The sequence below is a fragment of the Balaenoptera acutorostrata genome, chromosome 12 (genome assembly GCF_949987535.1).
Source record: "Balaenoptera acutorostrata chromosome 12, mBalAcu1.1, whole genome shotgun sequence".
NCBI lineage: Eukaryota > Metazoa > Chordata > Mammalia > Artiodactyla > Balaenopteridae > Balaenoptera > Balaenoptera acutorostrata.
Genome location: NC_080075.1, coordinates 38,629,612 through 38,648,131, shown reverse-complemented (window position 1 = coordinate 38,648,131; position 18,520 = coordinate 38,629,612). Strand labels below are relative to the sequence as shown.

At 47.9% G+C, this 18,520-nt stretch overlaps 1 long non-coding RNA gene across 1 annotated transcript; it reads left to right on the top strand.

Annotated features, from left to right (window-relative positions):
- The first annotated feature begins 282 nt into the window (after positions 1-282).
- On the top strand, positions 283-16,600 carry LOC130709423 (uncharacterized). The gene is made up of 4 exons (XR_009009977.1): positions 283-750; positions 8,041-8,179; positions 10,144-10,298; positions 16,325-16,600. It is a non-coding gene; the product is annotated as an uncharacterized LOC130709423 (long non-coding RNA).
- Positions 16,601-18,520: the final 1,920 nt, after the last annotated feature.

The following is an 18,520-nucleotide window of genomic DNA, read 5'->3' as shown; positions in this document are numbered from 1 at the left end:
GAGCGGAACAAAAGGCCCAAGGCATCTTGGGTTAAAGGATTTTAACTCTGCCAATCCCAGGAGGCTCCAACAAGAAGCAGCTTCCTGCAGGAGAAAAGTGACTGAGCAATCTCCCCAGGGGCCAGGGGATTTTTTTTTTTTTTTCTGGTCCGAAAAACAGAACCCAGCTGTCAATCAGACACTCCTCCCCACCCCCACCCCCCCACCCCGCCCCGGGTTCCCATCCCAGCCCCCACCCCGGGATTAGGAGCTTTGTCTCCTAGAGACCTCCCCGCAGCCAAACGCATCCTTAGGTCTCTTCGCTGATGACTTCTATTTGTGGCGGTCAGGCTTTCACCCAAGCCCGAGGGGCCGTCCCCGCCACCCCCATCCGACAGGACTCTCCCTCTGCTCCCCTCCTCGTCCTCCTGCCCCTGCCTCCCCGCCTTCACCCGGTGCGGGTACTGCTGCCCCGAGCGCCCGGATCGCCCCCCGTCCCTCCCCCCCATCCGCATCCGAGCGCCTCTGCTCCCCAGGGCGCCGCACGCAGCCAGGGGCCAGGCGGGAAGCCGGAGCCCGCCGCCTGCCCAGGGCCGCGGGTGGCTTCTCCGCGGTCCCGCGCGGCACCCTCTTCGGGCACCAGCTCCTGAACTTGGCCGGAAACGAACCAGTCCTCTGGAGCGGAAAGCTGCCGGCTTGTTGGTTGCTAGCAAGAGCCTATCCAGGGTCGAGGTTCGGTGTGTTTGTTTCCACGTGCCTCTGTCCTAACCGGTGAGTAGCCTCTGGAGAGCCCTTGCTGGCTGCTCTGCCCCAGTCCCAGAGGTTTCTGGAACAAAACTGCATTTGGTGTCAAACCCCTTTTGCTCAGCCGGTAACTAAAGTTAAGTATGCATTCTTTGGTTGTTGTTGTTCTTGAGTTTTTCACGTAGACGAGATACCGGGTAAATTAGAAACATGTTTGGGAAAGGAGTGAGCAATCAATGCTGGCATTTAAACAACACAAAAATGCCCACCCCAGGCCACACGCCCAGGCGGCCGCGGCGCTCCCGGCGACGGAGCAGCGCCCTCTGGCGGCCGCGCGGGGGATCGGCCGCCCCTTCCCCCAGGTTCCGGAGCGGGGAGAGTCGCTTCCCCAAGTCTGAGAAACACTGGGAAAACTTGGGAGGAAGGGAGTTTAAGGTGTTGCGACGCCAAGGTCCTGGGAAATGCTTTTTGTGGTTCCGGGGCTAGTGCCCAGGCCAAGAGCCCCGGGAAGGGGCCAACATAAAAGAAAAACCCTTGTTCCACGCTCAATGGCTGCCTGAAATTCTGTGACTACAGCGTCATCCCTTACCTGAAGGCTTTGATTCTCTTTAAAATTCAAATGCCTCAAGGAGGGGTAATCCTTAAAACAAGGGCCGGTGGCAGACTATGTCCAAAAATCACCAATGTCCGCACCAAAAGGCATGATTATACCATCATATATAAATTTTATATGGTGATGACATTTAATAAGTATCATCGAATCTTTTTTCCCCCCTATTGTTATCTCCCGGGGCATCCTTTGGTACTCTGAACAGCAATGTTATGTTAGGCTGCCCCACTCCCACTGACCATTCCCCCTGTTTCACTTTGCCCCAAGTTTTCTTGTTCCTTGTACATCCTCAACGTTTCTCCCCTTTTCCCGCTTCTCCTCATTCTTAACAGCTGCTGCTTCAGTTTAGGCTCACACAGCTTACTGTCTGGATCGGGGCTCCTCCAGTGGATCAGCTGGAGCTCTTCCATGGCACCCAGGATCCCAGGTCCACAGGACCGTCTAGGGTTCTCTCTCTGCTCGACATGCAGCGCCAGCGTGTCTGGAAAGAGGCAGCCATGTTGGGCTGACTGCGGACACCCTCCCTACAGGAGCAAGAGTACTCCTGCTTCAGGTTCCTCTCTCTCTGGAGTTGCTCTTCGGAAGAGTATGGCTCCTCCTCCGCCTGGTGGAAGCCGGAAGGGGTGAGCGTGCTGGGTTTCTGAGGAACCCCGCAGGTGCTCCCCCCCGGCCCTCACTGTTTTCCTCTGAATCTCTTTTCCCTGCCTGAAGGGTTTCCACTTACTCATACTGTCTGGTGGGAATGCCTCCAACTTCGTACCTGCCTTCTCTCTGAGGTGTTTTCTGCTGTGTTTATTGCTACACAACAAGCCACCCGGTGGCTTAAAACAAGAAACGTGTATTTATTGGCTCCTGACTCTGTGGGTGTCAGCGGGGCAGCGTCCAGCTGGCCTGGCTTTGCGGGGCCTGTGTGTGTGTCCGTGGTGAGCCGGCAGGTCGTTGGATGGGTTAGGACCGCTTCACCCACCCATCTGGTGGTTAGCAGGCTGTCAGCTAGGGTGAAAGGGCGACCGGGCCACGTCCCTCTCATAAGGCAGGAGAGCCAACCCCAGGCTGCTTGCTGTAGTGGCGGGGTTCCAAGGATGGGGAGGGCAGAGCCACAAGGCTTCTTGAGGCCTGGGCTGGGAACCGGCCACCCTCGCTCCCGTCTCATTCTCTTGGTCAAAGCCAGTCGCCAAGCCGGGCCAAACTCAAGAGATGGGAAACGGACTTCAACTCCTGGTGGAAGGAGCTGCAAAGTATTGTACCCATTTTTGCGATCCACACGCTGGCCCTCTTCTCCCTCGGGCACGCTACTGATAAGTCAACATGTCAAGATATTAGATCCCTAAGGCGCCCCTGGGACATTCGGAGCGCAGCGCCGAAGCGCACCAGCCCAGCAGTCAGCGTGCCTGGGTTCAGACCTTGGCTTCTCGTTTATCAGATGCTGACCAGGGGAAGTTACCTTACCTCTTGGGGCCTCGGTTTCCTAATCCGTAAAAGTGGGAGTTGTTGTAAATATTAAAAAAGTTAATCCACGTTAAGTACTTACGCAGTGTCTGGCACACCGTAGATGTTCAATAAATATCAGCTATCGTGCCGCGAGGGGACGGCTGGCTGCCCGCCCACCAGGATTGCTGAGGCCACCAGCGCCACCTTCCACAGCTGCCCCAAAGCCCTCTCCCAACACTGCTGACACCGGCACCCCCAGCTGCCAGCTCTGCTGACGACACCTCGTGTTTCCAGGGCCGCACTGAGATGCCAGGGAATTGGCCCTGTCCGTTTTTACCAGCTCATTCAGTGAAGCCCGTCTCTCTAGAGCTGTTACAAAAGGGCTCTGAAGTCAGACTGGAGGTTTGCTTGCAGCTCTTCTTCCTGAGAGATTTAGACAAGCTGATTCATCTCGCTGAGTCTCAGTTTCTTCATCTGTACAATGGAGGTAACAGCACCGCCTCCTACAGAGCATAGAAGGCATAATATGAATAACGTTAAGAGCCTGTGTTTAAAAGATGCTGGCGCTCCCAGGACACAGAACCGTGTTGTGCCTGAAATTGCCCCTCCCGTAGGTGCTGAGAAGTTGCCATGGATGAGTCCTGTTTCCCAGAAATATCCTTAGTCACTCCTAGCGTCCTCCCTCCCTCTGCGATGGGCCAGGATCCTGGGGAGCAGGCTGAGCTCTCCCTGCAGCTGCTGGTGTAGTGTCTGGTCCCTCCACTCTACCTCCTGAGGCCTGACCCATGTTCCGTTTTCAACTTAGTATCTCTAATACCTAGCAGACAACTTAGCATGGTAGGTGCTCAATAAATATCTGATGAAAAAAAGAAGGAATGGATGAGGATGTAGGAGAGGAAAGACTTTTCCTCTACCCCGCTAGGTTCGATAGCTGGGTCTCTGAAATAAACTTACAACAGGCAGATTAACAGGAGAAAAGGTATACACATTTGTTGATGTCTAACGTTACATGGACGGGGACATCACAGGAAAAAACGTGAGTACCCAGAAAGGTGATGAGATTTGAGAGCTTATTTACCATCTTTACAGGGAAGGGGCAATTTACGGGCAAGATGAATGGGCCCTTTGAAGAACAGATGGGAGATACGATAGTTTGTGACAAAGTTTGTCAGGGTGTTGTGTGGACTCCTAGTGTCCTCTCCTGTGACAATCTTCCCTGATTGGTGAAACTCCCAGCGAGGAGATTTTATGACAATTGAATTCCTTTTGGAGGATCTGTCTTAGGCAGATAAGAGGAGTTTGGAGAAAGCCTCTCCCCACCTTTGCTGGTTTTTAACTGCCTTCAGCTCAAAATAATCAGAATAACAAAGTGACATATTTTGGGGTGTCCTGAACTCCTGTGGGAATTTCACTTCAAGGACTTCTGATAGTTTTTCTTTTCCTTGGTGAAGCCATCTTTTTTGGGGATGACTTCCAAGCCACTAGGGCAGAAGGGAAGATGTTCCCAAGAACTGGGAGTTGGGTGGCAGTTGCAATCACTGGGGAAGCCCAGGCCCACCCAGGGACGCAGGTGTAATTGGCATGGGACCTGCCTTGGTGTCCAGAACTGGGAGTTAGCCCTGATTTGTGCACATTCATCATTTCCATCAAGTCTCCCCCAGGATCCAGTCTTCCCAAGCTGATGGTGAAGAGCCCCAGATTCCGCTGAAGGTTCGCACAGAGTTCAGACCACAGCAGAAAATGAATTAGGCTGCCCAGAGGTTAAAGAGGACACCATAAACCCAATTCCATTCCTAAGTGTGTGTTTGTGTGTGCCTAGACACAATCGGAAAAAAAAAAAAAAAGCTACTCACTGCAACTTGATGCTTTAAGCGATTCATGAAATGAGTTAATATTCACTAATGTGTGCCAGGCAGAGTAAATGTGAAAGCCAGGGACAAAGGCAGAGAATGAGGGAGAGAATGAGGATGAGGCTGGCTGCAGAGTAGATCCCGGGCCATGGACTATCCTGAGGGAGCCAGAGTCCAGGAGTCCTGTTAGGAAATCAGTGAGTCAATCAAGCAGGTGGCTGTTCTAACCAGTGGCCCGGGCAGGGGGGTGGGCAGAGAGGGAGCAGCTGCTCCTTTTGTGATGACAAAACTGAAATATCCTCTACCGAATTGGAGGAGAAGGTGGGAGTGGGGCTCCTGGTACGAAGAAAGCTGAGTTCATAAATCTGCCACCCCCCTTTTTTCCTGCCTGCTGCACCTTTAACCTGGCTCTTTTGAAAGATGGATGTGTTTGCATCCACAAACACATCGACTCATGCCGTAGTAGAAGGGTGGTAGTAAAGTGTGGAGAAGGTGAGTGGGCAGTGCTTGGAGCCCGGTTGGAGTTGAGAAGACGAGGATCTCCTTGGAACACATCATTCTGGGATTGTGGGGGAAGACTGTCACCTTCATCAAATGAGACTCTTAAACCCTGGATTTTAAATTTCAGTTCCCAGGAAGGGGTCTGATTGTTCAAAGGATAAGGGATGTAAGGCGAAGGTTGCGCTGATTCTGAGTTGGGCCCTCAAGTCTCTTTGTGACACTCAGACTGTAACACACAGGCTGCAAAAACCCTTGCACAGGGTGGTCCTGGGCCACTTATAGCAGCAGGAAGTGGGCTGCTTGTTTAGAACTTGTTCTAGGGCCCATCCCAGGTCTATCTAATCTCCAGCTACTGGGCTCTCTAGGGGTTGGGCCAGGGAACTCCAAATTTTAAATATATACCCCTAGCGACCCCAAGTGCCTAAGGACCGAGGGCCTTTGTAGAATAGGTAGATGGGGATAGAGGAGGCCAGCGCTCCCAAACCCGGGGGTTCAAGAATGCACCTGGAGCTCTAAGAGCCAGGCTCTGCCCCTGCTGGATGTGAGGTGGGCCCTGTGCCATTCCTAGGATGACTGTGATCATCACTCAGGTTAGGTGTCCCGGGAGGGAATTAACTGGGAAGAAGCTTTCCTGATCTGTTACTTGACTCTGGAAGTCTCCCCACATTGCCTCTTCATTGAGACTGGGGCCTTCTGCACAGACCCCAGGGCAGGCCTAGGGCATGGAGATGTTGGGGCCATTGTGGTGACGTTCCGCACTGCCCCCCGCCAGCTTTACTGAGATATAATTGACGTATAACATCGTGGAAGTTTAAGGTGTACGACACGTTGATTTGATACTTACATATTGCAAAATGATTAACCATCAAAGCATTAGCTAATACTTCCATCACATCTCATAATCAGTATTTCTTTTTTGTGGTGAGAACATTTAAGATCTACTCTCTTAGCAGCTTTCAAGTATACAATATGGTATCATTAACTATAATCAACATGCTATATATTAGGTTCCCCAGAACTAATTCATCTTATAACTGGAAGTTTGTCCCCTTTGATCGATATCTCCCCATCTTCCCCCAACCCTCCCACCCCAGCCCCTGGTAACCACCATTCTACTCTTTGTTTCTATGCATTTGGCTTTTTTATTTTTATTTTTATTTTATTTTATTTTATTTTTTTTTAAGGGAGAATTTTTTTTTTTTTTTTTTTTATAGCTACTTTATTTATTTATTTCTTTATTTTTGGCTGTGTTGGGTCTTCGGTTCGTGCGAGGGCTTCCTCTAGTTACGGCAAGTGGGGGCCACTCTTCATCGCGGTGCAGGGACCGCTCTTCATCGCGGTGCGCGGGCCTTTCACTATCGCGGCCCCTCCCGTTGCGGGGCACAGGCTCCAGACGCGCAGGCTCAGTAGTTGTGGCTCACGGGCCCAGCTGCTCCGTGGCATGTGGGATCTTCCCAGACCAGGGCTCGAACCCGTGTCCCCTGCATTAGCAGGCAGATTCTCAACCACTGCGCCACCAGGGAAGCCCGCATTTGGCTTTTTTAGATTCCACATATAGAAGTGATAACATCCAGTATTTGTCTTTCTCTGTCTGACTTATTTCACTTAGCATAATGCCCTCAAGGTCCATCCATCTTGCTGCAAATGGTAGGATTTCCTTCCTTCTCGTGGCTGCATAATATTCCATTGTGTTTATATATACCACATCTTCTTTATTCATTTGTCTGTTGACAAACACATAGGTTGTTTCCATATCTTGGCTGTTGTGAACAATGCTACAATGAACACGGCAGTGCAGGCATTTCTTCAGGATCCTGTTTTCACTTTCTTTAGATATATACCCAGAAGTGGGATTGCTGGATCATATGGTAGTTGTATTGTTAATTTTTTCAGGAACCTCCGTACTGTTTTCCATAGTGGCTGTATCAATTTATTCAATACATTCCCACCCATAGTGCACAAGTGTTCCCTTTTTCCCACATCCTTTCCAACACTTGTTATCTCTTGTCTTTTTGATGATAGCAGTTCTAACAGGTGTGAGGTGAGGGGGACCATTGTTTTGAAATATTTTTGAATTGATAAAAACCCCCCAAATAGGTTCAAAGTTAGCAGGGTATCTGAATTAGGAAAACAAGCTCGTCCCCAAGGAGAATCAACTTTCTCATATGCTTTTGGCCTCAAGAGAGGGAGTCCGGCCACCATTCTGCCCTCTGCAATTCAGAACAGCAGACAGTGAAAAGTCAGCTATAACAGGGTTCTGACACTCACACAACACGCATGTGTCTACGCCAGCTGAGGCTCTGTTTTCTGTTACCACTGGCCACGGAGGCCACATCTTTCCAGTGGGTGAACTTGAAGGCAATCTGGCCTTCAGCCCTCAGCCTTCACCTCAGGCAAACTTCCTTTTACAAAAAGCCTCTCAATTCTTATCCAAAAATTACACTGTATATAATTTATATTCTATTTAACATCAAAATGGGGAGGAAGTCTGCAAGATGAAAACTGTTTTCATAATAAGATGTTATTTGCCTTTTTCACTCTCATTTTCTCGTGAATGTATGAAGCTATGTGCTTTGCAAAAACTCACTCCAATAGTGAGTGAGTCCAGAAGCAGATAAGAGACTCCATCTGTCTTTTATTAAGCTAAACATTTTTAAAAATTGCAGGAATGTAAAATGGAGTCACACTTCTCACTAACTTTTTTTGTTTTGGAAAATATAGGTTTAAATATATATATATATATATGTTAATGTAGTGGATTTATTATTGTAATTTTAAGTAAATAAATATTTTTAAAATTTCAGTTTAATTTCTAATATGGTAAATAGAACACTCTTTGAGGCCCTCAATCATGTTAAGAGTATATAGGGGTCCTGAGATTAAGAAGTTTGAGAACCACTGTCTTATTTCTTGCCCATCCCCTAGGCTCCGCCCCCAAAGTTTCAAGTGTACAAGCTCGCCTTCCGCGCCAACTGTTGGAGTTCACCGTGGTGACCATCTGACATGTCTCAAACAGCTGCCTCAAAGCATCCCTCCTCCAGGTGCCCCCTTCCCACCTTCCACGGTGAGAACGTGTTCCTTTAACACTCAGCAAACCTAGGATGGGGACAAGGGAACTCATGTGCCGTCGGGGCAGCAAGGGAACGAAAACACAGTCACTGCCCTCGAGGGACTTCTGATTTTGTGGGAGATACGGACGGGCAAGCAGCTGCCCAGGAGATACCTGTCATTGCTGTTTGCCAGTTACATCCTGGGGAGAAAGCAGGTATTGCGCCAGCCTTCCAGTTTCTTTCCCTCCCGCTGCCCCAGATTCCCGAGATCCCGGGGCCCGCGCGCCCCCTGGTGGCCGTGCCTCGTCTGCGCAGCCTTTTCCTTCTGGAGCAGCAGGAGTGCCCTAGAGATCCTCAAGTCTGGGGATCGCCGCGCTATGGCCCCATCGCTTAGGATCTACGTCGGTCCTCCGCGGCCTCTTGTTTGTCACTCTGCGCACGTTTACCCCTTGGTGACTAAGTCCAGCCCGCTTCTGCCTCTGTGCCTGCCCTTTATGGATGCTAGGCATCTTGTGGATTCCTTCCCCACCGCCAATGCCATCAGGTGACAGAGTACGCCACGGTAGAAATAACGGATCCGAGTTCAAGGAGTCCGATGCCAAAGTTCCACTTCTTATTGATATGCCTAAGAGCAAATTATCTGATGTCTAAAGCAGCTCTGGATATTGGTGACTGAGGGATATTCTACGTTGGGGTCAAGTTCTTTCAGGAAGGGGGAAGTGCGTCTGGACCCTCTGAATCTCATTGGCTTAGGTTGGATTCCTTGCTCCTCCGGGGCTCATGGTCGTACTTTCCGCATTCTGAGGTGGGCATCAATACCACAAGACCCCCACCAGTCCTTCTAGGGCTTTTTTCCAGGGACATAGGGGCCCTCCTATTACAAACAGGACAGGAGTGGTCTATCATAAAATCCCAGAACACCTCAAAGTGGGTATGCAGATGAACACTTTGACCCTAGCTTACTCAATACAAAACAAAGCTCTAAAATTGAGGAACGAAACACTACAGTGTCTTTCTTTTCATCAAACCCTAGAAATTCAGAATGAGAGTATCCTCATACACTATTGGGGGTTGGGAGGGAGCTTCAGAGACAGCAAGGTATCCTTGGGGACCAGCCTAAGGGCTCTCCTACAGTTCTGACCCAGAGTCCATTAGCAGGAACCTCACTGCCCCATAAGCAAACTCAACCATCTTAACCTAGTGGTTTCCATGGTAACCATCAAAGAATGATCCCCTTTTCATTCCCACAGATGTTTCTCCCACCCCTCCCCCCAATAGTCACTTTCAGATATGACCTAGAACTGGATTCCATACAAATACTATTTGCAAAGGTATCATTTCCCCCTTTCAATCCATGTTTTAAGAAAGTAGAAACTGTTTCTTTAATTTATGCAGAAACGCCCTTCAGGTACATGGGAGTTTATTTTAGTATTCTTATTTGTGTAATAATTCATTTTAAATTAAAATTAAAAAAAATTTTTTTCTAAAAAATTTTCAAACAGAAAAGAAACATTCAAAATGTTCTTTCAACATTTTTGAAGAAAATCTGGTCTTTGTGAAGAATGATAAGAGGTTATGAAATAAACACCATTATCTACAAAAGGAAATCATAGATTGTAAGCCTTAATCCTTATTAGGGCTATGGTGAAAATGGCATAGCCTAACATTTTAGCTTTGAAGCACAAGAAGAATATAAATAAACCTTTAAAGTATAATAAAGTATAGATAGTAGGGGGAAATTTTAAAAAATCAATTAATCATGCTGTCCTTCCACAACGCCTTCCCATCTTTTCCCCAGCAGCCCCCTCACCCTTCACAACCTTTAAAACTTCCACAATGAGAAACCCAGGCAGTGCGAACACCTGCTGCTCTTGTCCTAAACAAAGGTTGGGTAAACTACAGTCCTTGGGCCATTTCTGGCCCAGGGCCTGTTTTTGTATGGCCAGTCAGCTAAGAATGTTTTTTTACATTCTTAAAGGGCTATAAAACAAGCAAACACACAAAGAAGAATATGCGACAGAAACTAGATGTCCACCCTGTGGCCATGTGTGATCTGTGAACCATCTCTTCTGTTGGCTGCAGGAATCCTGGTGAAAGGTGGCTTTTCTTCCATCCAGGCAGCAGTGACAAGAGGTACAGCCGAAGTTGCCATGCCGACAGGGAATTCAGTTCTTAAAATAGTCAACTGTGCTCAGGCATTTTCGGGGTGGGTGGGTTTGGAGGGAGGGGGTTAGGGAGAGGGGTGGGAAGAGATGATCAACGAATGAGTCAGACCCAACTGGTGACAGCTGTTCCATCATCCCTCTGGTAAGACGGCAGGAGGGGACTCTCTAAAAGGAGGTCTGAAAGACACATTTTCCATTCAAAGAGTAGGGATAGCTCTGTTTCCTTGCGCTATTTTCCTGCCCGACAGAAGGAAATTCCCCCTACCACCTCTCCTCCCTCCCGCCACCCTGCAGCCTCTTCCCTGCAGAGAACAGAAGTGGGAAACACACCCATCTCAAAAAGAGCCTGCCCTGATTCAGAGAGACTGGGTGTGCTAGGGATTAGTCTGTGCAGGGGTGGGAGAAGCCCGTTCTCACTCTGGGCTGCCTCAAGGCTTCCTCTGTGGGAGGCCCGCCTCTCATCATCATCTTGGTCATCATAATCAGCATCATGGAACCAAAAGGAAAGCGTATCACTAACAATGTGTCTTTTATCCAGATAGCCCAATCAACCAACAGTCATTCTTTGAGAATCTCCTGTCACCCCTTTGTTGTGCCCCCAACGCCTGGACAGGTGAACTAAGTCCCTTTTTTTTATTGTGGTAAAATATACATAACATAAAATTTGCCATTTTAACCCATTTTTAACTGCACAACTCAGTACCATTAAATGCATTCACATTGTTGTGTAACTGTCACCACCGTCCATCTTCAGAATTTGTTCGTCTTCCCATATTCTGAAACTCTACACATAACTCCCCATTCTGTACCCATCCCCCCAGCCCCTAGCAACCACTATTCTACTTTCTGTCTCTATGAATTTGGTTATTCTAGGAATCTTATATAAGTGGAATCAGTATTTTCTTTTGTATCTGGCTTATTTTACTTAGCATATCTTTAAGGTTCATCCATGTGTCAGAATTCCATTCCTTTTAAAAGCTGAATAATATTCCATTGTATGTATCTACACATTTTGTGTATCCATTCATCCATCAGTGGAAATTTGGTTTGTTTCTACCTTTTGGCTACCGTGGATAATGTTGTTCTGAACTTCGGCGGCTGTTTGAGTCCCTAATTTCAATTCTTTTGTTGGCTAAGTTCATTTTCAGAAAGAAAAAACTAAGCCGAATGAGATCCCACCCAGGGTGCAGAAGATGCTACAGCAACATTTTCTTATCTCTTCCATCCCATCCATTCAAAATCCATCTCTTATGAGGCCAGCAGCCCCTGGTCCCCTGTTGTCTTCCCTCCTCCAGGCTCTAGCCCTCTGCCCTTACGGCTCACTACCTTGAGGTCAAGGCCCTGGGGACTTCTGGTCTCAGATCCTTCATCAAGGACAGTGGAGAACTTCAAGGTTGATAGTTAGTTCTTTCGTTTTTTTCATAGTTGAGCATCATTAAAGTAAAACTTTCTAGGTTTAATACCAATTGTATCTTTTAGCATCATTTCAATGTGTTTTTATACAAAAGGACCCATTTCCCACCAGGAGCAGGGAAGGAAAGGATTCAGTGGATAGGCATATCACTAGGAATTTTTTTGGTCGGGAATGAGCACATGGTCTCAGTTGGCTCACTCAGGCTGAAGGGAAGGAATTTTATTTTGTGGCCGGGCAAGATGTTCTTTTTTTTTTTTTTTCCCTGGGGGTGTTCCACTTGATGCTGATTGAAAGGAAGCTGGGCTGTGGATAAAGCTGACACCTAGGGAGGAAGGCAGAGCTAAGAGAATAGCAGAATATGGTGCTAGTGTCCTGATTGTGCAGTGCCTGAAGCTTACTCTACTCCAGTTACCTGTTAGGAAGCCAAGAAATTGCCTTGTATTTTAAGCCTGATTTGGTAGGGCTTTCTGACCCTCAGGACCAAATTTACCCAAGAAGAGTGGAAAGTCATTACAAGGTATAAGCAGAGAGAGTCCAAGAAGAGGGTGACATGATCAGATCTGCATCACAGGATTGCCCTGAACTCTAGCTGCAAGGTGGAAATGGGTTAGTGGGGAGCTGGGGTGGTTGGAGTTATGGAGGTGCTAGTGGACTAGTTCTGGTGAGAGGTTATGGAGGAGGAGAGAGGGGAGCAGATCTGGGAGATTTTAAAGAAGTTTTCTATATGAAATCACATTGATCTCCCCGAAACACCAAACACACACAGACACATGGATTCCAACGTCCATGGCTATCCAAAGCCCCCACCCCATTTCTACAAATTTGGGGAAGCAGGGAAGAGGTTTTCATTTCTCATGGACATTTCTGCCTCAAGGGCTCCCACCTCTAAGAGCAGTTTAGTTGTTCTGCCAAGTCATGGCTGGTGTGAAGCTCAGTTCTTCGTTGGTTTCTACAGCCCCTCACGTAGACAGTCCTGGTGAGGTGGGCTCACACTGCAGTCTTCTACCACTTTGTCTCATTGCTTTCCTTTTCCTCCTCCCACCTCTGTACTTGATCCCCTCCCTCATGGGTTCCTTGGGGAGCTCCAGTTTTTCTCTCTTCATGGTGGAAAAAATTCAGCTCTCCCAGCTCCTTCCCTCAAACTCGCACATCTGGCTTCTTCAGGGAGCTCGGAAGAACAAAGGGCCCCCATCGGGCACAGTCTGCTCGCCTTACAAGGCAGGTGAGTTCTAAATAGCCAGCTTTCCCCCGTTGTCATTCTCAGTATGGATACTTGTCTCCCACGGCTGGATTATGAACTCCTTGCAAGCAGGGCCATGTTTTCCTGGTCTCTGTGATGTCCACTGCACCTAACGCTGTGGGCACTTGTGCAACTGGTCAACCCTGCTTGTTCCGAAGCAGCCTAGCCGCAGGCCATAGCCAAATCAACCCAGGGTCTTCAGGAGGACGAGAGGTTTAAGAGACACTGATTGATTGAGGGCTCCTGTGCACAGGAAAGACCTGAAATGATTTCATAGAGCAAATATTTGTTGGGCATTTCCTGTGTGCAGCATGAAGTGGCCTGTGGCACTGGGGCATACAAAGATGAAATCGTTCCTCTGCCCTCGAGGGTCCCACCATGGAGGGGAAGACACACACACTGCTGACAGCCTATCAGGGGACCAAAATGGGAATTACTGGATATGGACTCTGGGACCCAGAAGGAATGGATTCTGTTTGGGGTGGGAAGGCAGGTTGAGTGATTAGGGTGGGAAGGTAGGTTGAGTGATTAGGGGGGGAAGGTGAGTCAAGAGGGCTTTACAGAGGATATGACACTATCGTGGGCATTTGAGGCATAACTGAGAGGCGAGGAAGTGCCTAGTCCCCTCTGAGAGTGGCGAGTGTTTGGCATGGCAAGTGTGCCTGGAGGTGAGGTGGAGGGGCAGGACCAGGCTGGACAGACCTTGTCATGCCTCGCCCAGGAGATGTGCTGCTTTCCTGGAGGTGACGTTTGGGCACCCAGCAAGTGTTTTAGCTTGATTCCCCTCCCTCCATGCCAGGGAAGAGCAGGGGGCGGAATGGGTGAAAATCTTTAAGATGTTGGCTTCCCTTAATCAGCCCCCTAGGCCGCTGACATTCTGGCTCCCTGGAGTCTAAGAGGGAAGAAAGGAGTGGATTGAAAATGAGAAAATAGTCGTGTGAAGGAGTAAAAAACAGCTGCAAGCACAACGCTCCTTTGGAGATGGAATGAATAAATGAGATAAAATCCTAAATAAATATCTTGCATGGCACTAATTGCGTTTTAAAAGCGGCCACCGGAGCACAGATAAAACGATGCTGTATTTCATTAGTGGCTCCTTTAATTCTATGGTATTTGCCAGCAAAGCCCTATTAAAGCACTCTGTAATTAAAGACCAGTTCTGGGTCCTGTAATTTAGAGCAGTATCAAAATATGGCAAGTAACTGGAGGTAAGGAAATAGAAACAAACACCACTTTCATAAGGTCCTTGGAGATCACACAGAGTGTGAATTTTAAAAGCTCAGCCTCTGTACCGCCCCTGCCCGAGGGGTCTTGTCCACATCAGTGTTTTCCATTTGATGGGCAACCGGTTACATTTTTATTATCCCACAGGAGTGTAGGTGGAGAAGTAAATCAGTTCTTTTATTAAAACGATATTTTTATTGTGATATAATTCTCATAACGTAAAATTACCACTTTAAAGTGTATAAATGAGTGGTTTTTAGTATATTCATAACGTTGTACAACCATCACCACTACCTAATTCCAGGACATTTTTATCATCCCCAATAGAAACCCGTGCCTGTGAGCGATCAGTTCCCATTCCCACCCACACAGCCCCCGATCCAGCCCCTGGAAACCACTAATCTGCTTTCTGCCTCTATAGATTTGCCTATTCTGGACATTTCATGTAAAGGGAATCATACAGTATGTGGCCTTTTGTGACAGGCTTCTTTTACTTAGAATATCTTCAGTGTTCATCTGTGTTAGAGTACGTATCAGGACTTCATTCCTTTTTGTGGCTAAATCATACTCTGTTGTCTGGATATACCACTCTGGTTTATCCATTCATCTGTTGATGAACATTTGGGTTGTTTCCATTTTTTAACCATAATTAATAATGCTGCTATGAACATTCCTGTACAAGTTTTTGTGTGAATCTATGTTTTCAGTTCTTTCAGGTAGTGGAATCGCTGGGTCATATGGCAGATCTTTGTTTAACCTTTTGAGAAGCTGCCAGGCTATTCTTCACAGCAGCAGCAACTATTTTATATTCCCAAAAGCAATGTATGAGGTTTTCAATTTTCCCACATCCTCACCAGCACTTGTTATTGTCTGTTAGTTTTTATTACAGCCCTCCTTAAGTGAGTAGAGGTATTTCATTGTGGTTCATCCATCCTTTAACCATGAAAATAGCCACCCTTTGTCTTTGCTCTTTGTGGCGAACCACATAGACTCTCTCTGCGTTAGGCCAGCAGGAGATGGTCTGTGGTTCTGCTTCTCCTGTTCCCTCCTTCGGGAACTGGCCTGGAGACGCTCGTGACCCAGGACACCGCAGCAGGTGCTGAGCAAGAGCCAAGTGGATGGGAGTCCCAATCCTGGTTCTGCCACATCTTAGCTAGGGTGACCCCGGGCAAGTTACTAAACCTTCCTACACCTCATTTATTAGATGGGAGTCATTTAAGTAGAGTCGCTGTCTTTCAAGGACTCTAAGAAACACCCCTTTCACATCTTACCATCTCTGAAATCAAGATGTGCCTTTTTAAAAAAATTTATTCATTTATTTAATTTTTGGCTGCGTTGGGTCTTCGCTGCTGCACGCGGGCTTTCTCTAGTTGCGGCGAGCGGGGTCTACTCTTCGTTGTGGTGCGCGGGCTTCTCATTGCGGTGGCTTCTCTTGTTGCGGAGCACGGGCTCTAGGCGCACAGGCTTCAGTAGTTGTGACACGTGGGCTTCAGTAGTTGTGGCTCGCGGGCTCTAGAGCGCAGGCTCAGTAGTTGTGGCACACGGGCTTGGTTGCTCCACGGCATGTGGGTCTTCCTGGACCAGGGCTCGAACCCATGTCCCCTGCATTAACAGGTGGGTTCTTAACCACTGCGCCACCAGGGAAGCCCAGGATGTGTCTTAACCTGTATGTCAGGCAGGCTGAAGTCGGGACCTTGTTGTCACTGCCATCAACTGCCTTGTTGTCAGTGCCTTGGTGTCACTGGACATCAAAACTTGCTGACCAGCTGTCAGTTGCCAGGGAGAAAACCCCAGAGACAGTAGTGGAGCCTCCTTTTAATGATGCTGTGTCACCAAGCTCTTGGCACCCAGGACAACAATGTGGGGAAAAACACAGGCCACCATGACTCTGAGTCAAAGCGTGATGAGAAGAGTGGACCCCAAGTGTGAGGAAGTTTGGAAATACCATAACCAATTTATTTCACTTGTATTTTGCTTTTGATCTATGCACAGGAGTGATGTATGGCAAATATCTTAAAATAAATCTCAAAGAGCTCTTTCAGTAAGTACAAAATAAAACTTGTAAGTACTAAGAAACTCTTGTGTCGATTAATTGGCTTTCTTTTTTCTTTTTTAGGCAAGCATAAAATTATGACACAGGTGACAATTGCTGGTGAAATACAGGTACCTACTTCCCACGGGGAGAAGCTGTTGAGAGAACCAAACGGCTGGGACACCGTGAGTGAAACACTTACCACAGGGCCTGGCAGGAAGCAGTCCTGTTATCAACACTGATGGTTAAGAGTGTCGTTAATAACAATGTACCCACGCGACTCATATTAGGACATGTGTAATGAGTGACACCTCTTCTGATCCTTCACTGCATGACTAATCCTGGAGAAGGGAGAAACCATAACTAATGCTTGTTTTTTTTTATAGATCTCAGAAAAAAATCAGTAAAATCAGCTGTCCCAATGAATATAACATTTCAACAATGTTAGTCAAAGACTCTTTTTTTTTTTTTTAGAAATATTGATTTTTTTTTTTTTAGACATATGGATTTATTATTTATTTATTTATTTATTTATTTTTTGGGCTGTGTTGAGTCTTCGTTTCTGTGCGAGGGCTTCCTCTAGTTGCAGCAAGCGGGGGCCACTCCTCATCGCGGTGCGCGGGCCTCTCACCATCGCGGCCTCTCTTGTTGCGGAGCACAGACTCCAGACGTGCAGGCTCAGTAGTTGTGGCTCACGGGCCTAGTTGCTCTGCGGCATGTGGGATCTTCCCAGACCAGGGCTCGAGCCCGTGTCCCCTGCATTAGCAGGCGGATTCTCAACCACTGCGCCACCAGGGAAGCCCAGTCAAAGACTCTTAAGGCTTGCTGTGTGCTATCTGCCACACTGGAAGGTAACACAGAGATGTTGGCCTCTTCCTAGGGGACAGGCACTGGGCACCATACACGTCAGTCCTGCCCAGCAGTGGAGTTCTGTGCCCCCAGGGGTGCATGTGGTTCAGTCACTCCCTCTGGGAAGCCCGCTAACTCTACCCTCTGTTGTGTGGATCTCTTCCCAGCGCTTCACACTGGTAACTTGAAATTGGCTGGGGCATGAGTATTTACACGACGGGAATCGGCAAACACCATTAATCAGGACTTTTTTAAAAGTTAACTTACTAGCTTATCACTGCATCGAAGGCACTGAGTTCCTGGGGTGGAGGTGGTATCTGTAAACTCAGTCCCAGACCACAAGCCAAGGGCCACTCACTGGATCAGCAGGGATGTTTGGGCACCATGGGCATTCGCCCTACTTCCCTGGATACATATTCTTGCAACATCGTCCATTTCCATGTGGCTGTCTTTGGGGTGTGGGTGACCTGTTAGAAGGTTCTTCTTGCTCCTGTTTGTGAGATGAAAGTCAACGTGGAGTCAGCGTTGCTAAGAGCGTTCTCTAAAATGGAGCTGAGAGACCGTGGAAGAAGTATGATTTACACACGCCTCAGCCTGGATGGAATCTGAGCTCTGACCACTTATTGTCTTAATGCAGGCATCCAGAACATCTGCCCCATGTTCCAGAAACTCAAGATACTTATCAGACCCTTACCCTAAAATAACCCATGACAACCTATCCCTTAAGGACAAATATTTCCTTTCTTGCATCAGGGTCAATCCTAGTTCTTACCAGACAACTCAACAACTTTGTGGCTTTTACCTTTATAAGCCCCTGACTCTTTCTCTTCCCTGGAACACTCTTTCGGTTTTACCTGAACCAGTATCTCCCAAATTGCAATTCCTAATTCCACAGTAACTCTCTTCTAATTCGCAGCCTTCTGTGTTTCTTGGTCGACATGTTTCAGCTGCAAAACGTCTTCCAGACGCTGAGCAACCCTCTCCATGGTTTCTGTGTGGCTGGAATTAGGCTGAGAGTTCAGGCTTCTGAGGGCTGAGTCAGGATGAGAGTGGAACAGAAACAAAAGCACAACAGAAGAAGAAAACAATGCCTATTTGACTACTGGAAAGAGGATGGAGACAGGCTTTCTCTTAATTCCTTAGTAGAGGGGGACCCAGCAGAAATTATTAGCATGCTCGGGTGCATAGACTTCCTGCCCCTCCAACTCCTCAAGGGGAATTCTGTAAGTGCTAGCCCAGTTTCTCTACTCCTTCCCTCAACTCTCCTTATGAGGGTTAGAAGACGAAGTAATAAAGACCAAACAAGAGAAGAATGGGGAGAGGAGAAAAGCAAGCCAGGTTGCCTGGGGGAGAGGCAGTGTGAGGAGGGGGGTGCTGGGACAGCTATGGGGGGAGGGAAGTAGATGGGGGGGGCCGGGAGTCTCATGATTC